General features: G+C 37.0%; 1 pseudogene; it reads right to left on the bottom strand.

Annotated features, from left to right (window-relative positions):
- Positions 1-1,162: 1,162 nt before the first annotated feature.
- On the bottom strand, positions 1,163-2,439 carry LOC134378995 (MKI67 FHA domain-interacting nucleolar phosphoprotein-like; annotated as a pseudogene).
- Positions 2,440-6,911: the final 4,472 nt, after the last annotated feature.

Consider the following 6,911-nt stretch of genomic DNA (forward strand, 5'->3'; position numbering starts at 1 on the left):
GTTAAACTCTCTGTTGTGTTTTTTATTTTGTTGAATGAATTCTTCAGCTCTGTGAGCTCTGCTACATTCTTTCTCAGGGCAGTGATTTCTTTGTACACTTCTTTTTTCAGGTCCTGTGTACTTTTTCTTATTTCATTGTGTTGTCTGATTAAGTTTTCTTGTATCTCATTTAGTTTCCTTAGAATTGTTGCTTGAAATTCCTTGTCAGTCATTTCAAGGACTTCCTGTTCTATAGGATCTAGAGCTTGAGAGTTATCATTTTCCTTTGGTGGTGTTGTATTTTCTTGATTTTTCATTTTTCTGGTATTTTTCCTTTGGTGTTTAGTCATTGCGGCAGGGGATTTCATGGTCCTCTCGTTCAGCCCTAATGTCTGGCTAGAATCCTGCAGTGACTGCCAATTTTGCATGGCTGCCTTGGTGCCTGTGGGCAGGAGGCTCAGACCTCTCTGGGCCTCAGGGACTGGCCTGGGCTGGGAGTCCTGCAGTGGCATCTATCTCTATCATTGCTTTTTAATAGTTGTAAATTGATTGATTTGGGGGAGAAAGTGATACTGGGAACTGTCTGTTCCATCATCTTGACCAGAAGCCACCAGCTTTTTATCCATTCATCCATTGATGGACATTTAGGTTCTCTTGACTATTGTGAGTAGTGTGATGAACATGGGAGTGCAGGTGTGTTTTTGATCTATTGATTTCATTTGCTTGGGTATATGCCCAGTAGTGGGATAGCTGAGTCATAAGGTAGATCTTTTTTAGTTCTCTGAGGAACCTACATACTGTTTTCCACAATGGTTGTACTGATTTACATGCCCACCAGTAGTGTAGGAGGGTTCCCTTTTCTCCATATCCCCCTCAGCATTTGTTATTTACTGTCTTGTTGATAATGGCCATTTTAACTGGGGGGAGTTGATATCTCAGCGTGGTTTTAATTTGCATTTCCCTGATGAGTGATTTTGAACATTTTTTCATGTGCTTTTGGCTATTTGTATATCTTCTTTTGAAAAATGCCTGTTCAGGTCCTTTGCCCATATATATATATATATATATATATATATATATATATATATATGTGTGTGTGTATATATATATATATATATTTTTTTTTTTTGTAAAAAAACTACCACATTTTTCATAAGAAATATTATACATAATACATTCAGAATCACTGATTGCTTTTTTGTTGTCTTTTTTTCCCTGAATGTATAGGTGTTTGAGTCTCTTGTATTCCTTCTTTTACACTGGATGTGGGCTGTTTGAAAACTATTTCATTATCTTTATCATCTTCTTTCATCTCAGCCACTTCAGACTGTCACTTCTCCAAAAATGTTAGCATACAAATTGGTATGGGCCCTGTCTAGCCAGTCTTCTCAGGAGAGTTAGGAGTGCCTAAAACTTTCTTCTTCTTCTTCTTCGGTAAAACCTGGCTATTTGTAGATTTCTGAAGTTCAGTGTTTGAAACATTTTCCTTCTTCTGTAAAATCAGTGAAGGAAAATTATAATCAATTCCTTTATCAGTTAATCTCTCCCTGAGTAATTTTTCTTTATTTTAAAATCACTTCTCCATCTGTAACTTCTGTAGAAGTGTCCAATTCTGATTATACATTTCACGGCTGGATATGATGGCTGTTTAAATGGAAGATTCCAGGGCCGGCCCATGGCTCACTCGGGAGAGTGCAGTGCTGATAATACAAAGGCCATGGGTTCGGATCCTATGTAGGGATGGCCGGTTCTCCCACAGGCTAAGTGTGGTGCTGACAACACCAAGCCAAGGGTTGAGATCCCCTTACCGGTCATCTTTAAAAAATAAATAAATAAATGGAAGATTCCACTCTTTAAAAAGTTCTTTACAGGGCCAGCCCGTGGCTCACTTGGTAGAGTGCGGTGCTGATAACACCGAGGCCATGGGTTTGGATCCTATATATGGATGGCTGGTTGGCTCACTGGTTGAGCGTGTTGCTGACCACACCAAGTCAAGGGTTAAGATCCCCTTACCAGTCATCTTTTAGGAAAAAAAAAAAAAGTTCTTTACATACTTTCTCAGGTGGCAGAAAATGACACTTACATACTTTCTCAGGTGGCAGAAAATGACACTTAAAAGAATCTTTCACCAAAATTTTAGTTGTTCATTGTTTTGGCAACTATCTTGGCAACATACTCAGACTCAAACTCCACAAAGGTGTAGCCTTTGCTATTTCCAGTCTTTTTACTTCTGGACAGTCTGAGTCTTGTAACAGTAACAAACTGGGAGAAATATAATCAGATCTGGGTTTCATAAAGTGCATAAGGTAGGTGGTTCACATAGATTACTCCTGGAGTAAATTTTTCTTGCTCTTGTCACTGGGTTATGTGACAGTGAATGTGTGCCACCTCCTGAAACTTGGTGGCTTCCTGCAGGTTCAATGACAGAAGCGGCCCAGCTGGGGCTTCAAAGTTCACCATACCAAAAACGCACCAACAGACAAACACCAGCCCTTGCCCATTTTAAAACTGGGTTATTTGGGGGGGGGGGGGTTGCTGTTGAATTGTTTCAGTTCCTAATATATTCTGGATATTAACCCCTTTTCTGATGCGTAGTTTGCAAACACTTTCTTTCATTCTGCAGGTTGTCTCTTCACTTTTTGGATAGTGTCCCTTGCTCTGCATAAGCTTTTCAGTTTGTTGTAGTCCCATTTGTGTATTTTTGCTTTAGTTGTCTGTGCCTTTGTAGTTTTGCTCAAAAAAGTGCTGCCCACTCCATTTCATGGAGTGTTTCCAATCTTCATGTACATATCCAATTTCTTTCTGCTTTCTTCTAGGTCTTAAATTTAGATCTTTAATCCATTTTGAGTTAAATTTTATGTATGGTGAGAGCTAGAGGTCTAGTTTCAATCCTCGGCATGTGGATATCCAGTTTCTCCAGCACTGTTTATTGAAGAGGCTGTCCTTTCCCCAATGTATATTCTTGGCACCTTTGTTGAATATCAGTTGGCTGTAAGCGTGTGGGTTTATTTTGGGGCTCTTTATTCTAATCAGTTGGTTAATTTGTCTGTTTTTTATGTCAGTACCATGTTCTTTTTGTTACTATAGCTTTATACTATATTTTGAAGTCAGGAAGTATGATGCCTCCTACTTTTTTCTTTTTGTTGAAGATTGCTTTTGCTATCTGGGGTCTTTTGTGGTTCCATACAAATTTTTTTCTTTCTTTTTTTTCTTTGCTTTTCTCTTTTTTTTTCCTTTTTGTGTTTATCCACACAAATTTTAAGATCTTTTTTCCTATTTCTGTGAAGACTGTTATTGATACTTAGATAAGAATTGCACTGAATGCATAGATTGCTTTTGGTAATATGGATATTTTGATGATTTTAATTTCTTCAACCCAAGAACATGGGATATCTTTCCATTTATTTGTGTCCTGTTCAGTATTTTTTACCAACGTTTTATAGTTCTCATTGTAGAGGTCTTTTACCTTGGTCAAATTTACTCCTAAGTATTTCATTTTTTTTGGTAACTATTGTGCATCGGATTATTTTCTTGATTTCTTCTTCAGCTATTTTATTATTGGCGTATACAAAGGCTATTGATATTTGTGTGTTGATTTTGTATCCTGCCACTATACTGAATTCATTTATTAGTTCTAGTAATTTTTTGGTAGAGTCTTTAAGGTCTTCTTTGTTTGGGATCATGGCATCTGCAAATAGGGATAATTTGACTTCCTCCTTTCCAATTTGAGTGCCTTTTATTGCTCTCTCTTGCCTTATTGCACTGGCTAGAACTTCCAGTACTATTTTGAATAAGAGTGGGGAAAGTGGGCATGCTTATCTTGTTCCAGATCTTAGAGGAAAAGCCTCCAATTTTTGTCCATTCAGTATGACATTAACTATAGGTTTGTCATATATGGCCCTTATTGTGTTGAGGTTCATTCCTTCTATACCTGATTTGTTGAGTGTTTTTATCATGAAGTGGTGATAGATTTTATAAAATGCTTTTTCTGCATCTATTGAAATGGTCATGTGGTTTTTTTTCTTCATTCTGTTGATGTGATGTATCACATTTACTGATTTGCATATGTTGAATCATCCTTGCATCCTTGAGATGAATTCCACTTGATCATGGCAAATGATCTTTTTAATTGCTGTTGGATTCTGTTTGCTAGTATTTTGTTGAGGATCTTTGCATCTGTGTTCATTAGGGATATTGGTCTGTAGTTTTTTTATTTTTTGGTTGTATGTTTTTCCAGGTTTGGTATGAGGTTAATGTCAGTCTCATAGAATGAATTTGGAAGTATTCCCTCCTCTTCAATTTTTTGGAAGAGTTTGAGAATTGGTATTAGTTCTTTAAATGTTTGGCAGTATTCAGCAGTAAAGTCATCTGGTCCTGGGCTTTTCTTTGTTGGGAGACTTTTTATTACTGCTTCAATCTTGTTACTTCTCATTGGTCTGTTTCAGTTTTCTAGTTCTTCATGATTCAACCTTGATAAGTTGTATGTGTCCAGGAATTTATCCATTTCTTCTAGATTTTCCTGTTTGTTCGCCAATGGTTTGTCATAGTAGTCTCTTCTGATCTTTTTTGTTTCTGTGTATCAGTTGTACTGTCTCCTTTTTTATTTCTGATTTTATTTGAGTCTTCTCTCTTCTTTATCAGTCTGACTAAAGGTTTATTCATTTTGTTTATCTTTTGGAAAATCTAACTCTTTGTTTCATTGATCTTTTGTATTTTTTTTTTTTTAGTTTCTATTTCTTTTATTTCTGTCTGATGTTTGTTATTTCTCTCCTACTGATTTTGGGTTTGACTTATTCTTGTTTATCCAGATGAGGTGTAATGTTAGGTTGTTTATTTGAAGTTTTTCTTCTTTTTTAATGTAGGCATTTGGTGCTAAAAAATTCCTGCATAGAACAATATTTGCTGTATCCCATTGGTTCTGGTATGTTGTATTTTCATTTTCATTTGTTTCCAGGAATTTTAAAAATTTCCATTTTGATTTTTTTTTTTTTTTTGGCCCATTCATTGTTAAGGAGCATGTTGTTTGATTTCCACATATGTGTATGGTTTCTAGGGTCTCTTTTATTATTTATTTATATTTATTTATTTTTGGTGGCTGGCCAGCGTGAGGGTCTGAACCCTTGACCTTTGTGTTATAACACCACATGCTAACCAGCTGAGCTAACCAGTCAGCCCACTGATTTCTAGTTTTATTCCATTGTGGTCAGACCAGGTAGTTGATATGGTTTCAATTTTTAAAAATCTGTTGAAACTTGTTTTGTGGCCTAACATATGGTCTATTCTAGAGAATGTTCCATGTGCTGCTGAGAAGAATGTGTATTCTGCAGCTGTTGGATGAAATGTTCTAAATATGACCATTAGGTCTAATTGGCCTAGAGCAGAGATTAATTTTCATGCTTCTTGGTTAATTTTCTGTCTGGATGACCTGTCCTTTGCTGAGTGGGGTGTTAAATCCTCAGCTATTACTGTGTTGGAGTCTATTTCTCTTGTTAGATCTAATATTAGTTGCTTTATGTAACTGGGTGCTCTGGAGTTGGATGTGTCTGTATTGAGAATTGTTATATCCTCTTGTTGAATTGATCCCTTTATCATTATATAATGACCTTCCTTCTTGTTTTTTACTTTCCTTGGCTTGAAGTCTGTTTTATCTGATATAAGTATAGCTTCTCCTCCTCTTTTTTGGTTTTCATTTGCGTGAAACATCTTTTTCCATCCCTTCACTTTCAGATGGTATGTGTCTTTATAGGTGAATTTAGTTTCTTGCAGGCAGCTGTGAGGAAAATAGAGTACTTTAGTCAGGCCTCCTTCCCTGAGGTACAGCTGGGCGTGGTATAGCACATCCTTTGTAGACAAGTTGTGTGGGAGTAGAGTTAGTGTGCATGTGTGCCCATGTATCTTTTTGCTTGTTGCTATCTTTGTGTGCTCTTCAGTGTGTATGAGGCAGCGGCTCTGAGCTCCTGGCTGGTACGAGCTTGCGTCTAGAAATAAATCCTATTATTTCTTCACCCACAGCTCCAATGACCTTTTCCTAGGTCATTTCCTTGCCTAGCTCATAGAACTGCATGTGAAGGGTTTGTGAATGGGCTCAAGAGGTCTGTGAGACCTAGCCCTAGCCCTACAGCAGCATATTGTTGGTTCTTGTTTTATAATCCATTTAGCCACCCTGTGTGTGTTTTTTTTTTTTTTTGTCTCGTTTTGTGACCGGCTGCACCGCGCTCAGCCAGTGAGTGCTCCGGCCATCCCTATATAGGATCCAAACCCGTGGCGGGAGCGCTGCTGCGCTCCCAGCGCTGCACTCTCCCGAGTGCGCCACGGGGTCGGCCCCACCCTGTGTTTTTTAACTGGAGCATTTAAACCATTCACGTTTAGAGTATTTACTGGTTAATAACAGACTTGTTACTGCCATTTTTTTCTTTTCTTTGGGTTGTTTTGTTGATTCTTTTTTCCAATCTTATTGTCTTCTTTTGTAATTTAGTTGTTTTCTCTATCAGTGAATTTTGATTTCTCCTTATTTATTTGTAGTATGTCTCATAAGTTTTTGTGTTATGGTTACCAAGAGGCTTACAAAAATCATGTTATAGTTATAACAAATTATTTTAGACAGTTACCAACTTAACTTCTATATCAAAGAAAAAAGAAAAATCCAAAGCCAACTCTACACTCTGGCATCATTCCTCCTCACTTTTTGGCAATTTGTTGTTTCAAGTTACATCTTTTAATATTGCCTATCTCTTATATAGTTGTTGTTTATGTTAGTGTCTTGTTAGGTTTATCCTTTAGTCTTCTTACTAAGATGTAATTTATACACCACCCTTACAACTTTGGAGTATTCTGAGGTTGTTTGTGAACTTATTTTACTATGAATTATGTACCATCAAATGTTTTCTTCCTTCTGTTTAGCACTGTCTTCTTTCAGTTCGAGGAACTCCCTT

The sequence above is a fragment of the Cynocephalus volans genome, chromosome 5, assembly GCF_027409185.1.
Source record: "Cynocephalus volans isolate mCynVol1 chromosome 5, mCynVol1.pri, whole genome shotgun sequence".
NCBI classification, from domain to species: Eukaryota; Metazoa; Chordata; class Mammalia; order Dermoptera; family Cynocephalidae; genus Cynocephalus; species Cynocephalus volans.